The 15,162-nt window shown below is 40.6% G+C and overlaps 1 protein-coding gene across 8 annotated transcripts in view; it reads left to right on the forward strand.

Annotated features, from left to right (window-relative positions):
• The window catches only part of LOC140725529 (uncharacterized), a 467,652-nt gene that overhangs the window by 148,539 nt on the left and 303,951 nt on the right, over nucleotides 1–15,162 (forward strand). The window lies entirely within an intron of this gene.

The raw sequence follows: 15,162 nt of genomic DNA on the forward strand, positions 1-15,162 counted from the left end.
GAATAAGACTATAAGACATAGGAGCAGAATCGGGCCATTCGGCATGGCTGATTTATTATCCCTCTCTAGTCCATTCTCCTGCCTCCTCCCTGTAACCTTTCACACCCTTACTAATCAAGAATTTATCAAGCTCTGCTTTAAATACACCCAATGATTTGGCTGTCATAGCTTTCTTTGGCAATGAATTCCACAGATTCACTACCTTCTGGCTAAAGAAATTCCTCCTCATTTCTGTTCCAAATGGAAGTTCCTTTATTCTGAGGCTGTGTCCTCTGGTCATAGACTGCCCCACTATAGGGCACTGAGTAGGCTACGGTCAATTATGGATAACTCTGAACATCCTCTACATAGCACCATCCAGAGACAGAGAAGCAGTTTCAGCGACAGGTTACTATCGATGCAATGCTCCTCAGACAGGATGAAGAGGTCAATACTCCCCAATGCCATTAGGCTTTACAATTCTACCGCCAGGACTTAAGAACTTTTTAAAAGCTATTATTAATGCTTTTTGAGATAGTGATTTAGATGCATATCATATTTTTTACTGAGTTAAGTATTGTATGTAATTAGTTTTGCTACAACAAGTGTATGGGACATTGGAAAAAAGTTGAATTTCCCCATGGGGATGAATAAAGTATCTATCTATCTATCTATCTATAGGAAACATCTCCAAATCCACTCTACCTAGGCCTTTTAATATTCGATATGTTTCAATGACATCTCCCTCCCTCATCAACACACACACTCTCTCTCTCTCTCTCTCTCTCTCTCTCCCCTCCCCCTCCCCCTCCCTCTCTCTCTCTCTCTCTCTTCTAAGCTCCAACAAGTACAGGATCAAAGCCATCAAACACTCCTCATATGTTAACTCTTTAATTCCTGGAATCATTCTTGTGAACCACCCTCTGGACCCTTTCCAATACTAGCTCATCTTTTTTTTAGGTAAGGGACACGAAACTCTTCACAATACTCCCAAGTGCAGTTACCAATGCCTTATCGATCCTCAGCATTACATCCTTGCTTTCATATTCTAGTGCCCTCTAAAGGAATGCTAACATTGCATTTGTCTTCTTCATCATTGACCCAACTTGCAAGATAACCTTCAGGGAATCCTGCATGAGCACTTCCAAGTCCTTTTTCACCTCTGATTTTTGATTTTTCTCCATGTAAGAATGAACTCTTTGGGCTAACTGACTTCATTATGTCAATAGACATCCAATGTTCAATTTCTGTGGTTTACCAAGAGCTAGAGGTACTGATTAAATTATTTTAGAAATACTGTAAAATATGTACAATTATATTTTACATATATAATATTAAATTATGCTGTAATTTGTGAATATTCTCAGTTATATGATTAGGTGAACACAAGAATGAAAGTAATTTTGCTGGTTTATTGCTGAAGGCAATATGATATTAAGTATGAATACAAATGCAATTGAAATTTGAAATTAAATCATTTGAAACTGAAATAGAAATTGCTTGAAATACTCAGCAAATCAAGCAGCAGCTGTGAGGGAAAAAGACATAATGAAGGGTTCATGAGTTCAGGACAATGAGTGCTCTGATAGCCTTAGGCAAAACTAGAAACTGAGTTTTGATTTCCTGTCAAAGCCAGCAAATGCTCTTTGTTAGTGAGATTATATTAAAAAATTGTTTAACCTGAAGAAATTTAAATAAATCTCCAACCATAGTTTGGAAGTTATTAATTGAATGAATGATGGCAAATGCAAAATAGACATAAAAGCAAGAATAGCAATGGCAAGAACAGCATTTCATTACAGAAATGAGAAACATCCTAACAAACAAGAAAATAGCAATTGACATTCACCTTAGAACTCTCAGCTGCTACATTCTTCCTATATTGATGTATGGCTGCGAATCATAGACCATCACAAATGCAATGGAAAAAAGAATCAATGCAGCAGAGATGCGGTTCCTTAGAAGAATGCTATGCATATCATATATGGACAGGATAACCAACGAAGAAGTTCTAGAGAGAACAAAAATAAAACGTACATTACTTTCAGAAATCAGAAAACAGCAATCAAAATTCTTTGGACACATCATGTGAAGAGAGATGTTGGAGCATTTAGTTACAACTGGAAAGCTGGAAGGGAAAAGAAGCAGAGGTAGACAGAGAATGAGAGATGGATTAACATCACGGTTAGAAACAGGGGAGGCAACAACTACAATTCGGAGGGTCAGGGACCGTGATGGATGGAGAGACATGATCACCCATGCCAAACGGCAAGGCACCTAAACTGAACTGAGTACTTTAATTGTATGCTGAATCCCAGCAAGACAAGTTCTTCAGTATGCACTGCAGTGAGAAAAAGGAGTGATAGACGTGCCAGAGGAGCTGCTGAACACTGGGAATTTTCCTTGATTCTAGCTGTTGATAGATCCAAACCAATGTTTGAAAATAAAGGAGTGAATATAGATTTGCATCTTCATTGATATTACTGGTTTACCTGAAGTGGACTTTCTAATTAATGACTAATGGGCACAGCTAGTAGAACTGCTGCCTCCCTTCTCCAAGGGACTAGGGTTTGATCCTGATGGCTGATGCTGTCTCTGGAGTTGGCTTATTCCCTATGTGACCACATGGGTTTCTTTGAATGTTCTGGTTTCCTCCCACTTCACACAGACTTATGGGTTGGTAAGTGACTTGGCTGCTGTGAATTGTTCCTAGTGTAAATGTGTTGTAGAATCAATATCTGGGTCAGGTGGGGGGGGGGGGGGGGGTTGTTTGGCGAGAAGTTGTCAATGGGAGTATGGGGAGAATAAAATGGAATTGATGTGGTCTTGGTGTGTTTCTGAGAGACAGCAGATGTTTAATGGTTGGCGTGGACTTGGTGGGCAAGAGGCTGCTTTCATGTGGTGTCTCTCAATCAAAATACTAGTTTCTTGTAAGGATGAGTCTGTTTAAACTAGAGTCTGTTTCCTTCAGTCAGATGTCTATCATTTGTCAGATGAATGAATTATAGAATAACTATTATTCTTTAATTACTCTTTAACTTGACCAGAGGTGCTTAGAGCAATCTCCAGTGACGTTCAGAAGTGCATCTGAACAATATTATTTGTGTGTGTTGTGGGGAGGTTCAACAAAGTGCAGCTTCTCCTGAACCCACCAAGCTAAAAACTGTGACCCAGAGCCTAGGTAAGAAGATTCTCCTCCTTTCTGGGCCTGGCCTTTTGAGTGGTTCAACAATGAGGCTGACTATTTCATTAAATGGAGAGTTGCAGTGAGAAGAGTTTACTTCCTTAATAATGCAAGTTTTATAAGAGCTGAGGTTGAAAGTAGTTTTCAGTTCTGATGCTGGCTTTGAAATAAAGCCACTGGCTTTGTGCGGAAGTCAGTAATCTGCCCTAGTAAATTGGTGTAAAGTACCACATGGTTTATAGTGTTTCTATGTCTTTATTAAGAATCAAACCTCTTGACAGTTTCTGAAACCCCAGTACATATTTCACCACAAGTAACATTATTCATTGCAAAATCTTTGCTCTACAGTCATTTACATCTAAACATAACTTTAATCAGCAGTGTTAGTAATTTGAGTTACATTAATATTATGGTTAGAAATAGGATTGTAAAAACAGGAAGAAGATAGAGCTTTAGCTTAACTGCCTGGGAGTTAATATCAGAAAGGTAAAGCAAGAGTAATTTTGTCGGGGAGTTACATTGAATTAGATGTCATTAACTAACATAGAAGGAAAATTAGGTAGGTTCTTGTACTGATCCTGCACTCTGTTCTTTCCTGCACCAATCTAGCCCGCCCATTATTTTCATGCCAAGAGATGGTTTCTTGTATTAGAACATAAGGCTCGACTAACAAGCTGAGCTATTTTTCATAAGGCTTGTGATGTGCCATATTTGGAATCTCTGCACACCTATGGGAATTTTGCACATCTCAAAATAGCTCTGATGGATGGCTCTTGTCTCCTTCATTTGCTGGAATTTAATGCTTCTGTGAATAAACAGGATCTGAAATGAAGAATATCTTGTCTTGTAACTATCAGAAATCTGTGATAAGCACAGAAGCTATCAATTGTTACTTGTGCTCTCGCTTGAATTATGTTAAAGTTATTGAGAACATCTTACTGTTACTTAACTGAATATAATCTTTAATGAAATCATTGTTGATAAATACCTGAAAAGATTTGAAAACGGCCAACTGTGAAGTGGCTGAAAAAAATAATTAAAATGAACTCATGGTTTAATCCTGTTTTGAGTTATCTATCCTTCCAATCCACTTTGTTTGTAGGTATAGATCAATATGGTTTTAGTACGAGAGGACTAGTTTTCCATATTCTTTCCTAACATGAATGTCAGTACTTCTAATGGTGTGACCCTCCATTTGCACCGTAAAGTAAGAAGTTGCCCTTCTGTTGTTACCATTCTGTCCCACACCAAGTATGTTTATCTAAGCTAAAATAAATGCCAGACATGTTGCCAGCAGTGAACCATCATACTCACTGTTGACATATATTGTATGTGCTCTACATCTTCCGATATCATCTTACTGGGAAGTGTTACCTCCATCGTAAGTATTTGGGGGCTATTGTATATATAGACAGGGATCAGGTTAAGTGAATGCCATCAAAACCCTGCCCACAAAAATCTGAAGTAAATTTTAGCACACAATATTCAGTCATGTGAAATAACTTAAAGATTACTTAAATAGTTGGGGTTATAAAATGTAATTGATCACTTTTAAACAATTAAAAGCATTTAAATAAACATTAATTGAAAATTATGTATGGTTTGAATGATAATTAAACTTGATTTGATTTTTTTCAGCACGAAGGCCAATGGTGCCTAAAGCTTTTTTATGAACCTATCTACTTATTAATTCCACCTTCATAGAATTATGGATCTGTATTCCCAGACCCCTCTGATCTACTGCACACCTCAGTGCTCCACCATTCACTGTGTAAGTCTACCCTCGTTTCCTTTCCTGAAGGCAACTCCTCACACTTGCCTACATTAAATTTCTCCTGCCATTTTTCAGCCCATTTTTCCATCTGGTCCAGATCCCATTGCAAGCTTTGATAGTCTTCCTCGCTGCCTACCACACCCCCAATCTTGGTGTCATGCGCAAACTTGCTGATCCAGTTTAGCACATTATCATCCAGATTGTTGATATAGATGACAAACAACACAGACCCAGCACCGATGCCTGTGGAACACCACTCGTCACAGGCCTCCAGTCAGAGAGGCAACCATTTGCTAGTCACAGGCCTCCAGTCAGAGAGGCAACCATTTGCTAGTCACAGGCCTCCAGTCAGAGAGGCAACCATCTCTCCAGCTTCTGCCACGAAGCCACTGTCTAACCAATTTACTAGCTCATCTTGAACACCAAGCGACGGAACCTTCCTGACCAACCTCCCATGCAGAACTTTGTCGAAGGCCTTTCTAAGGTCCATGTAGACAACATCCGCTGCCTTGCGTTCATCAGCTAACTTCCTTGAAAACCTCTGAGACTGATTAGACACAAATTATCACACACAAAGCCATGTTGACTATCCCTAATCAATCCCTGTCTATCCAAATGCTTATATATCCAGTTCCTTAGAATATCTTACAATAACTTCATGTGAAGCCAACCTCACCAGTTTATAATTTCCTGGCTTATTAGACTTTCTTAAACAACAGAATAACATTAATTATTCGCTAATACGCTGACATGTCACCCATGGCTAAGGAGGTTTTAAATATCTCTGCTAGGGCTCCTGCAATTTCTGCTCTAGCCTTGCATCAGGCCTTGGGGATTTATCCACCCTAATTTGACTCAAGACAGCAAACATCTCCTCCTCTGTCATCTGTATACAGTCTTTGTCCTCACCACTGCTTTACTTCACTTCTATAGTTTCTGTGTCCTACTGCCCAGTAAATACAGATGCAAAAGATCCATTTAAGATCTCCCCCATCTATTTCAGCTCCATGACCTCTCTGATCTTCCAGAGGCAACACACACAAAATGCTGGTGGAACGCAGCAGGCCAAGCAGCATCTATAGGAAGAAGTACAGTCGGCATTTCGGGCCGAGACCCTTCGTCAGGACTAACTGAAAGAAGAGATAGTAAGAGATTTGAAAGTGGGAGGGGGAGGGGGAGATCCAAAATGATAGGAGAAAACAGGAGAGGGAAGGATGAAGCTAAGAGCTGGAGAGGTGATTAGCAAAAGGATACAGAGCTGGAGAAGGGGGAAGATCATGAGACGGGAGGTCTGGGGGGTAAGAAAGGGGGAGGGGAGCACCAGTGGAAGATGGAGAGCAGGCAAGGAGTGATTGTGAGAGGGACAGAGAGAAAAAAGAGGAAGGAAGGAAGGAAAAAATAAATAAATAGATAGATAAATAAAGAAGGGATGGGGTAAGAAGGGGAGGAGGGGCATTAATGGAAGTTAGAGAAACCCATGTTCATGCCATCAGGTTGGATATGTCAATCCATGGCCTCCTCTAGTGTCAAGATGAAGCCACACTTAGGTTGGAGGAACAACACCTTATTTTCCGTCTGGGTAGCCTCCAAACTGATGGCATGAACATTGATTTCTCTAACTTCTGTTAATCCCCCTCCTCCCCTTCTTACCCCATCCCTTATTTTATTTTTTTTCTCTCTCTCTCGTTTTTTCTCTCTGTGTCCCTCTCACAATCGCTCCTTGCCTGTTCTCCATCTTCCTCTGGTGCTCCCCTCCCCCTTTCTTTCTCCCCAGGCCTCCCATCCCATGATCCTCTTCCTTCTCCAGCTCTGTATTCCTTTTGCCAATCACCTTTCCAGCTCTTAGCTTCATCCCTCCCCCTCCGGTCTTCTCCTGTCATTTCACATTTTCCCCTCCCCCTCCCACTTTCAAATCTCTTACTATCTTTCCTTTCAGTTAGTCCTGACGAAGGGTCTTGGCCCAAAACGTCAACTTCTTCTTCCTATAGATGCTGCCTGGCCTGCTGCGTTCCACCAGCATCTTGTGTGTGTTGCTTGAATTTCCAGCATCTGCAGATTTGTGTGTGTGTGTGGATCTTCCAGAGGAGTACTTTTGTCCCTTGCTGTCCTTTTGCTCTTACGATACAGTACCTGTAGAAGCCCTTAGGATTCTCCTTCATCTTGTCTGCCAGAACAATCTCATGAGTTCTTTTAGCCTTCCTTATTTCTTTCATAAGTGTTCGCTTGTATTTCCTGCACTCCTCAAATACATTATTTGTTCCCACCTGTCTATACCTACTATGTGTCTCCTTTTTCTTAACCAGGGCCTCAATATTTCTTCAAAAGCAAAGTTCCATAAACGGTTATCATTGCCTTTTATTCTGACAGGAACATACAAACTCTGTACTCTCAGAATTTCACATTTAAAGCGCTCTCACTTACAAGTGCACATTTGTCAGAAAGCAACCTGTCGCAATACACACTTACCAAATCCTTTCAAAATCAAAATTGGCCTTTCTCCAACTTAGATCCTCTACTTGAGGACCAGAACTGTTCTTCTCCATAATTATCTTGAAACTAATGGCATTATGGTCACTAGATACAAAGTGATATCCCACACAAACTTCTGTCACCTGCCCTGTCGCATTCCCTAATAGGAGATCTAGTATCATACACTCTCTTGTTGGGACCTCTTGGCAGGCAAGGAGATAAGGTGAGGGAGGGAAAAGGGGAAGATGAATGGTAAAAGTGGGGGTGGGGGCATTACAGTAAGTTCAAGAAATTGATGTTCATGCCATCAGGTTGGAGGCTACCCAGACTGACTATAAGGTGTTGTTCCTCCAACCTGAGTGTGGCCTCATTATGACAGTAGAGGAGGCCATGGATTGATATATTGAAATGGGAACTGGAAATGGAATGAAAGTACATGGCTACTAGAATGTCTCACTTCTTCTGGTGGACTCCCAATCTACGTCAGTTATCACCGATATATAGGAACTCAACCTTATGTTTCTTACAAAAGTTTGCAATCTTTCTTCAGATTTGCTCCTCTAAATCCCACAGATTGTTGAGTGGTCTATAAAATAATCCCACTAATGTGGTCATCCCTTTCTTATTCCACTTTTCTACCCATATGGCCTCAGTAGACGAGCTCTCTTGTCTGACCTATCTGAGCACCCCCTTTAATCCCTCCCGCTCTATCACGTCTAAAGCAATGGAAATTGAACTGCTGGTTCTGCCTTTCCAGCAGCCAAGTCTCATTAATGGCTTCAATGACCTGACTCCATGCACTGATCCATGCCCTGAGCTTACCCCTCTTTCCTGTAATACTCCTTGCATTGAAATATACGCAACTCAGTACATTGGTCCCACTATGTTCAACCTTTTGATTCCTGACTTTATAAGTAGGCTTTACAATATCTGTCTCCACCATCTACTCAGTTCTCATCCCTCTGCAACTCTAGTTTAATCCCCCCCCCCACCAATGGGGCATTAGCCAAACCTTCCCACAAGGATATTGGTCTCCCTACAGTTGAGGTGCAAACCATTCCTTCTGTAGAGGTCTCAGCTTTACTGGAAGAGAGTCCAGTGATCCAAAAATCTGAAGTCCTCCCATCTCCTTAGCCATATGTTAAAATGTATGGTCTTCCTTTTTTCTGGCCACACCAGTATTGGCAAGGGTTGCAATCCTGAGATTACAACCCTGGAGGTCCTGTCCCTGAAGTTAGCACCTAACTCCCTGAGCTTACTTTGTAGGACCTTACCACACTTCCTACAAATGTGGACCATATACTCTTGCTATTCATCCCCTCACTTAAGAATGCTGTGGAGTCATCTGCTATTCCTGACCCTCACAACCTGGAGGCAACATACCAGGAATCTCATTCTCATCCACAGAACTTTCTGTCTGTTCTGCTAACCAATGAATCCTCTATCACTACAGCTTGTCTCTTCTCCCCCCTTCCCTTCTGAGCCATAGAGCTAGACTCAGTGCCAGAGAACTGATCACTGTTGCTTCCTTCTGCTAGGTCATTCATCCCAACATTACCAATGCAGTATACATGTTATTGAAGAGAATGGCCACAGGGATATTTTGCATGCTGCCTATTCCCTCTCTCCTTCCTGAAGTTACCTGTCTCCTGTACCTTGGGTGTAACTACATCCTTGTATTGTCTGTCGATTAATCCCTCAGCCTCCCAATTAATTCAAGGTCCATCTAGCTCTAGCTCCGATTGCCCAAGAGTCTGTTAGAAGCTGCAGCTGGATGCACTTCTTGCAGGTGTAGTCATCAGGGACATTGGAGGTCTCCCTGCCTCCCCACATCCCATAAGAGGAGCATTCCACTATTCTGCCTGATATCCTACTGCTCTAATAGTGCAATAAAAAAGAAGGAAGGAAAAATTAAACAAAAAAAAATCTGTCTTTATCCTCCGCCTCTTCTTTGAAGCTTCTCTGAACCAAAGCCTGAACTCTCCACTCTAACACTGATTTACTCACACAATGGCCACTCCACTTAAACCTAACTTGTTTTAAATGGCACTTGCCATGTGCCTAATTATGCACAATCTAAGTCTCCTAGGGAGACAGAATGCCCTGACTGTCCCCGCTCATATCTTTTGAAAACTCTTTCCTGCTACGCAATCCAATGTCTCCAAGGAAACTATAGTGTGCAGACAGGTTGACAGTAAAACTAAAGTGTATAGCACCATTGTTCAGGGACAAGACTAATTGTTTTTCACTGGATGGTGCATGCCATAGCTTAAAAGCAAGATCTTTTGTTAATAGTTAGTCATGTGGGTACGCAACACAGGCATGGAATTTACACATGACAAATGCTTCAATGACATAATAGACATGTGTATTGAGCGTGAAGAAAACAGTGATAAGCTTAGATAATATTGTTACGTACCCCGTAACTGGGTCACTTACCAGCAAAGATAGAGAGGTCCGTTGAAGTCTGATGGTACTATTTTTAAAAGTCTTTATTTATAAAGGGGCACAAAAATAAGATTAATACAAACATTCAGATAATATACGTCGTCAATACTCAATCTAAAAGCGCGGGTATAGTAATAATCATCAATAAGAAATAGCTCTATCGTTTGTCTAGGGGATACTGTATTGTCCGATGGAAAAATAAAAAGTCACTGTCATTCAAGATGCAATTCTTTGGGTTTAAGAGAGACGGTTTTAAACTTGCCCGGGTCTTTTATGAGGCCAATCCATTGAGTCGGGGGAGTTGGTTCCCCTTTGTTAGTTCAAAGTCTTTTTCTGTGGTATCAGCCACCGGTTCCCAGGCAAGGGAACTGAACGCACGTGGCTTCCTTCAAATGGCTTCCCGCTATTCCGTGATCGCTAGCATTTCTTCTGGTGCGTCTGAGGGGCTGTTCCTACAGCCTCTCTTTTATCCTGACTTGCAGGGTTGTAGATGTCAATCAGGTTGGGGGATGATGCAATCTCTCCCCTTCACCCAGCCCACTTTGCCCGAAGGTGGTCACGTAGCATAGCATCGCAATCCACAAACGTGTCTCCAAGAGACAATGGCCAAGGTCTCGTGACTTTACATCGCCGGGGAACGAGGCATTTTTCACGTCTCTCTCTCATTTCCTGGGTCCCCTGACCCAACCCAATAGTGCTCTTGCAATTCTCACAAAGGAGGGGGCTGCGGGCATAACAATATAAACTATCCAATGGAATGGGAAAACTTGTACCAGGCAGAATTCAGCTCTGAAGCTTTGCATAACATAAATGGGCATTATTAATATCTGAATGCTGAGAGTTCTTCTAGGGTGAGGTCTTGTGGCTAACTGCTCCCTGCGCTGCTACAATGTCTGCAAGAAGTCCCAATGGCAATCTTTGTACGAAATTACTACAGTAAGAATATGGACAGATGCTGTAGTTTTTTTTATTAATAAAGTACTTTTGTCAACTGCATGAATTCCTGAGTATTTCAGCACAAGTATCTTAGAGAGTCACTCAGTTGTTGAGATACTGTGTGACAATACAATTCTTTTTAGAAAGATTGAGGAGAGACATTGCAAGCTAAGTACTACAACAGAAGTTACAGTGATAGGTGAACACAGGGAAGTGTTTATACAAATACTAAGGTGAATGAACAAATTGGAAAATACATTGAGGAAGCACGTAATATGGAGATTTTTAAACAGGAAGACTTAAGTCTGGGGATGCTGGAATATACAGCAAAAAAGCAAATTGCTGGAGGAGCTCAACAGGTCAGGCAGCATTTGTGGAGGGGAAATGGACTGCCAACAGTTTATGCTGAGACTTTCATACCAGGGTCCTGGCCCATTGTGTTCCTCCAGCAATGTGTATTTTGCTTTGTAAATAGAGTATAGAACATTAGCCAGAATATTATGCTAAACACGTGTGAAGTATCAGAGTGCTGCCAGCTGAAGAATTGCACTTTATTCTCATCAGCACACCCATTAACCAGATTCTAAAGGCTTTTAAGAAGACTTGATAAATATACTAGAATAATTCTTCAATTGAACATTCCATTTATCTGAATAAATTGGAGTAGGGATATTCTCTTTAGAACTGAGAAGGCTAATGAGATTCGTTTGAGCTGCTTAATATCATAAAGAAGTCAGACAGAGTAATGACAAGAAATGTTGTCCACTACCTGAAAAGTAGTTAAGCAGAAAGCAGAAATTTAAGGTAACTGACAACATAAAGAAGAACCTTTTAGATAGGAGTTATTGGCCGATGGAATTAGATTCATTAGTAGCTTTCAAATGGAAATTGGTTTCAAAGATGAAGGGAAATTATTGTAGGGAGAAGACTATACAATATGACAAACAGAACTGCAGTTGGAAAGGCTCGACATAGCCTTGTAGATCTCAATAGGCTGCTCCTCTGATGTGTTATGTTTAAAAGGTTTAGAAATTTGCAGTGATACTTTTGGTAAAAAAAATGTAAGCAGTTGTGTTAGTAGTTGATAAACCAGGAATACTGATCAGCAAAATTCAGTCAATGCAATCTGGGCATTTTCTGCAAAATGACTAGAAATTGATTGGAAAATTAAGTATTTCCAGTTCAAAAGAACGTCAGAGGAGTGGAAAACTGGGAAAAGTTTTGTCACATAAATCTTTGCTGTAATTTAGAGAATAACAAGGCGTGTAATTGCAAACTAGAAACTCATTCTGGTTAACAAATCAATTGAAAAGTAAGCCTCGGAGAACGCCAGCAGGAATAATTTTTTTTTAGAGACAATCTAAACTGGTAATGCTCAACTTGTCTCATATCTTTAGTCATCACCACACACACAAAAAAAAGCAGAGCTGTCTTCTCGTGTAAAATAGATTTCTGTTTTGGGTTGTTTCTTCTCCTGTATCATCAAATGGTGTCTCCAGATGTTTGGAGCTTCTTACAAATGCTTCTAATTAAAATAGATTTCAAATTGGTCATCGGCACCCATTCTGCCTATTATAGAATTACCTCTCAGTGATAGGTGTGCTGCTTCCAATCTTTCAGAAGAGTGGATTAAAATTGAAATCTTGGAGAGTAGTATGACTTCAGATGATAAATTTCATGGGTGATTTTAATTTGGTGGGGAGTTGTAAAACTCCCCCTATGTATTAATAAATATTTAGTAACTACCCATGAACTGCAATTGCATCCCTTAAATTTAACAACCATATGCCTCCCAAAGTTGCTTCACATGTAGCATTTCGAAGCCTGGGTCTCTGTACCTTCCCCTGCAACTACATCCTTGACTTCCTCATTAAGAGGCTGCAGTCATTGCGGATTAGTGATAAGATCGCCTCCTTTTTGACAGATAACCCAGATACACCCCAAGGATGCATGTTTAGCACACTGCTCTACTTTGTCTATACTCATCACTGAGAGGCTAAGCATAGCTCAAGCATCACATGTAAATTTGATGATGATGCCTCTGTTGAAGGTAGAATCTCAGATGGTGATGATGTGTACAGGAGTGAGATAGATCAGTTGGTCACAACAGCAACCTTGAAGACCAAGGAATTTGATAGTGGAATTTCTTATGTTTTGTAACTCCAGAAATTAATTGAAAGAAAAACAAAATTAAGGAATGGAAAGTTGAGAGAAAACACAATTCTCAATTGAGAGAGCAGCAGTGGAAAGGGTGAACCATTTTTGATGCCCACCCATCGCATTGATGCCATCAGGAAGAAGGTGTGCCAGCAGCTCTACTTCATTAGAAGTTTGAGAAGATTTGGTATGTCACCAAGGACTCTTGCAAATTTCTACAGATGTGTGGTGGAGAGCATTCTGACTGTTGATCACAGCCTGGTATGGGGGCTTCAGTGAGCAGGATCACAAGAGATTGCAGAGTATTGTAGACTCAGCCAGCTTCATCGCAGGCACAAGTCTCCATTGAGGTCATCTTCAAGGGTTTGTGCCTCCAGAAGGTAGAATGCTTCATTAAGGACCCTCCCCTCCCAGGATGTGCTCTCTTCTCATTATTACCTTCAGAGAAGAGGTGCAGGTGTCTGAACACCAACACTCAGTTTCTTCCCCTTCCATCAGTTTTCTTAACAGGCCGTGAACCCAAGAGGTTGGTCAGCAGGCACTGACGAAGACATACAGTTCCCAAGGTCAGCGACCACGACTGGTCGGTGGGCCGGTGACCCTTGAAGGGGGATGGGGGAATAAGAAGGGGCTTTTTTTTTGCTGTTGTTGTATCTGTTTTCTTGAATATTGACTGCAAGTTATTCTGCTGGACACTGTGGGCATGCTACATTGCCACCAGAATGGGTGTCAACACTTGCTGGCTGTCCCCAGTACATCCTCGGGCTGTGTTAGTTGTTAATGCAAATGACACATTTTTGCCAAGGAGTTGCTTGAAACTGAAAAGCAGGTCACAGGTAAGTTCTACATCAAGCCTATTAATTCTGCAGTAACTGTGGCACAAGGGATGATCACCCACAACACTTATAGTGACAGAACTTGATAATGTTAACCCCTTGTTTGTAAAACAAAAGGATAAATTATTGAATTATTAATCAAAGCAAACTTTTAAAATATTAGGACAATTGTGGGGAAACTGCAAGATATCAGGATTCTTCAGGATTCTGTGTATCTTGCCAGTCTGCACCTTCCTTTGTTGGACTTTGCAAATTTATTTCAGTAGAACAATAGTGAAGTTACAAGTAGTTAATAAAGTCAATCATCAGCAGTAGTTAAATGTTTGAATGAATTGTACCAATTATAATCAATCTGTTTATGCAAGATTGCATTTTTGCAAATTCTACCACATTAATCACATTGTATTTTATATTCTAATGAACTCGTTGTTTTCCCCACCATGAGAAAATCTGCTATGGCCAGTCATATTTCAGTTTAGCATGCAGTATTGTTAGAAAACACCCTTCAAAATCTCTGTGCTTGTGCTAATTCAGGGTGCATTGGGATGATTGGGCACCTTTATAAAAATGTGCATCATGCTGTGAAATTGAGTCCTTGACCATGTTATTTGGTTCCAAGATAATGTTTACTCAGATTTAATCTCGTTCTTAGAAAGTGCCCAAAGTAAAATGATGACGGCATTCTGCAATGTAAACTGACTTGCCTTAGACAAACCATATGACAAAAAGTAGAAGAATATTGAATAAAATAAATTCTGTAGGTGCTGGAAATCTTGAGCAACACGTAAAAAATGCTGGAGGAACTCAGCAAGTACCTTCTCCCCACCCCCTTATTTTGGCTTCTGCCTCCTTCCTCCTTTCTTCTGCCTCTGCTTGATGAATGGTCAATGCCTAAAACACGTTTGTTTATCCCCTCCAGAGAAGCTGCCTGACCTTCTGAGTTCCCCAGCAATTTACGTGTGTTGCTTTTATTTTGAACAACCTACTGATGCATAAGAAAATTTGAATCCTCGCAATTCCAGAATTTAAGTTATACTAAGGTGGCTGTCTGCAATTTCAATTCGTATCATAAGGCTTGCATTTTTTTAAAATTTGCTTAATGGTGGTATGAAGTATAGTGATATCACAGTGATAACAATACCTTGGGTCCTGAGAAGAGTCTTGCCCTGCAACGTCGATTGTTTACTCTTTTCTGTAGATGCTGCCTGATCTACTGAGCTCCTCCAGCATTTTGTGTGTGCTGATAAATTACCTTGCTTTAGTGGTTTGTTTTTTGCTGTTTTATTTATACATCAAACATCACAAGTTCTCTTGTTGGGACAAAATAATCATTATCTCTGTTGCTGCAATTGAGAATTCCTCTGAGACAAGATTGCTTT

This window comes from Hemitrygon akajei, chromosome 3 (assembly GCF_048418815.1).
Source record: "Hemitrygon akajei chromosome 3, sHemAka1.3, whole genome shotgun sequence".
In the NCBI taxonomy this organism is placed as follows: domain Eukaryota; kingdom Metazoa; phylum Chordata; class Chondrichthyes; order Myliobatiformes; family Dasyatidae; genus Hemitrygon; species Hemitrygon akajei.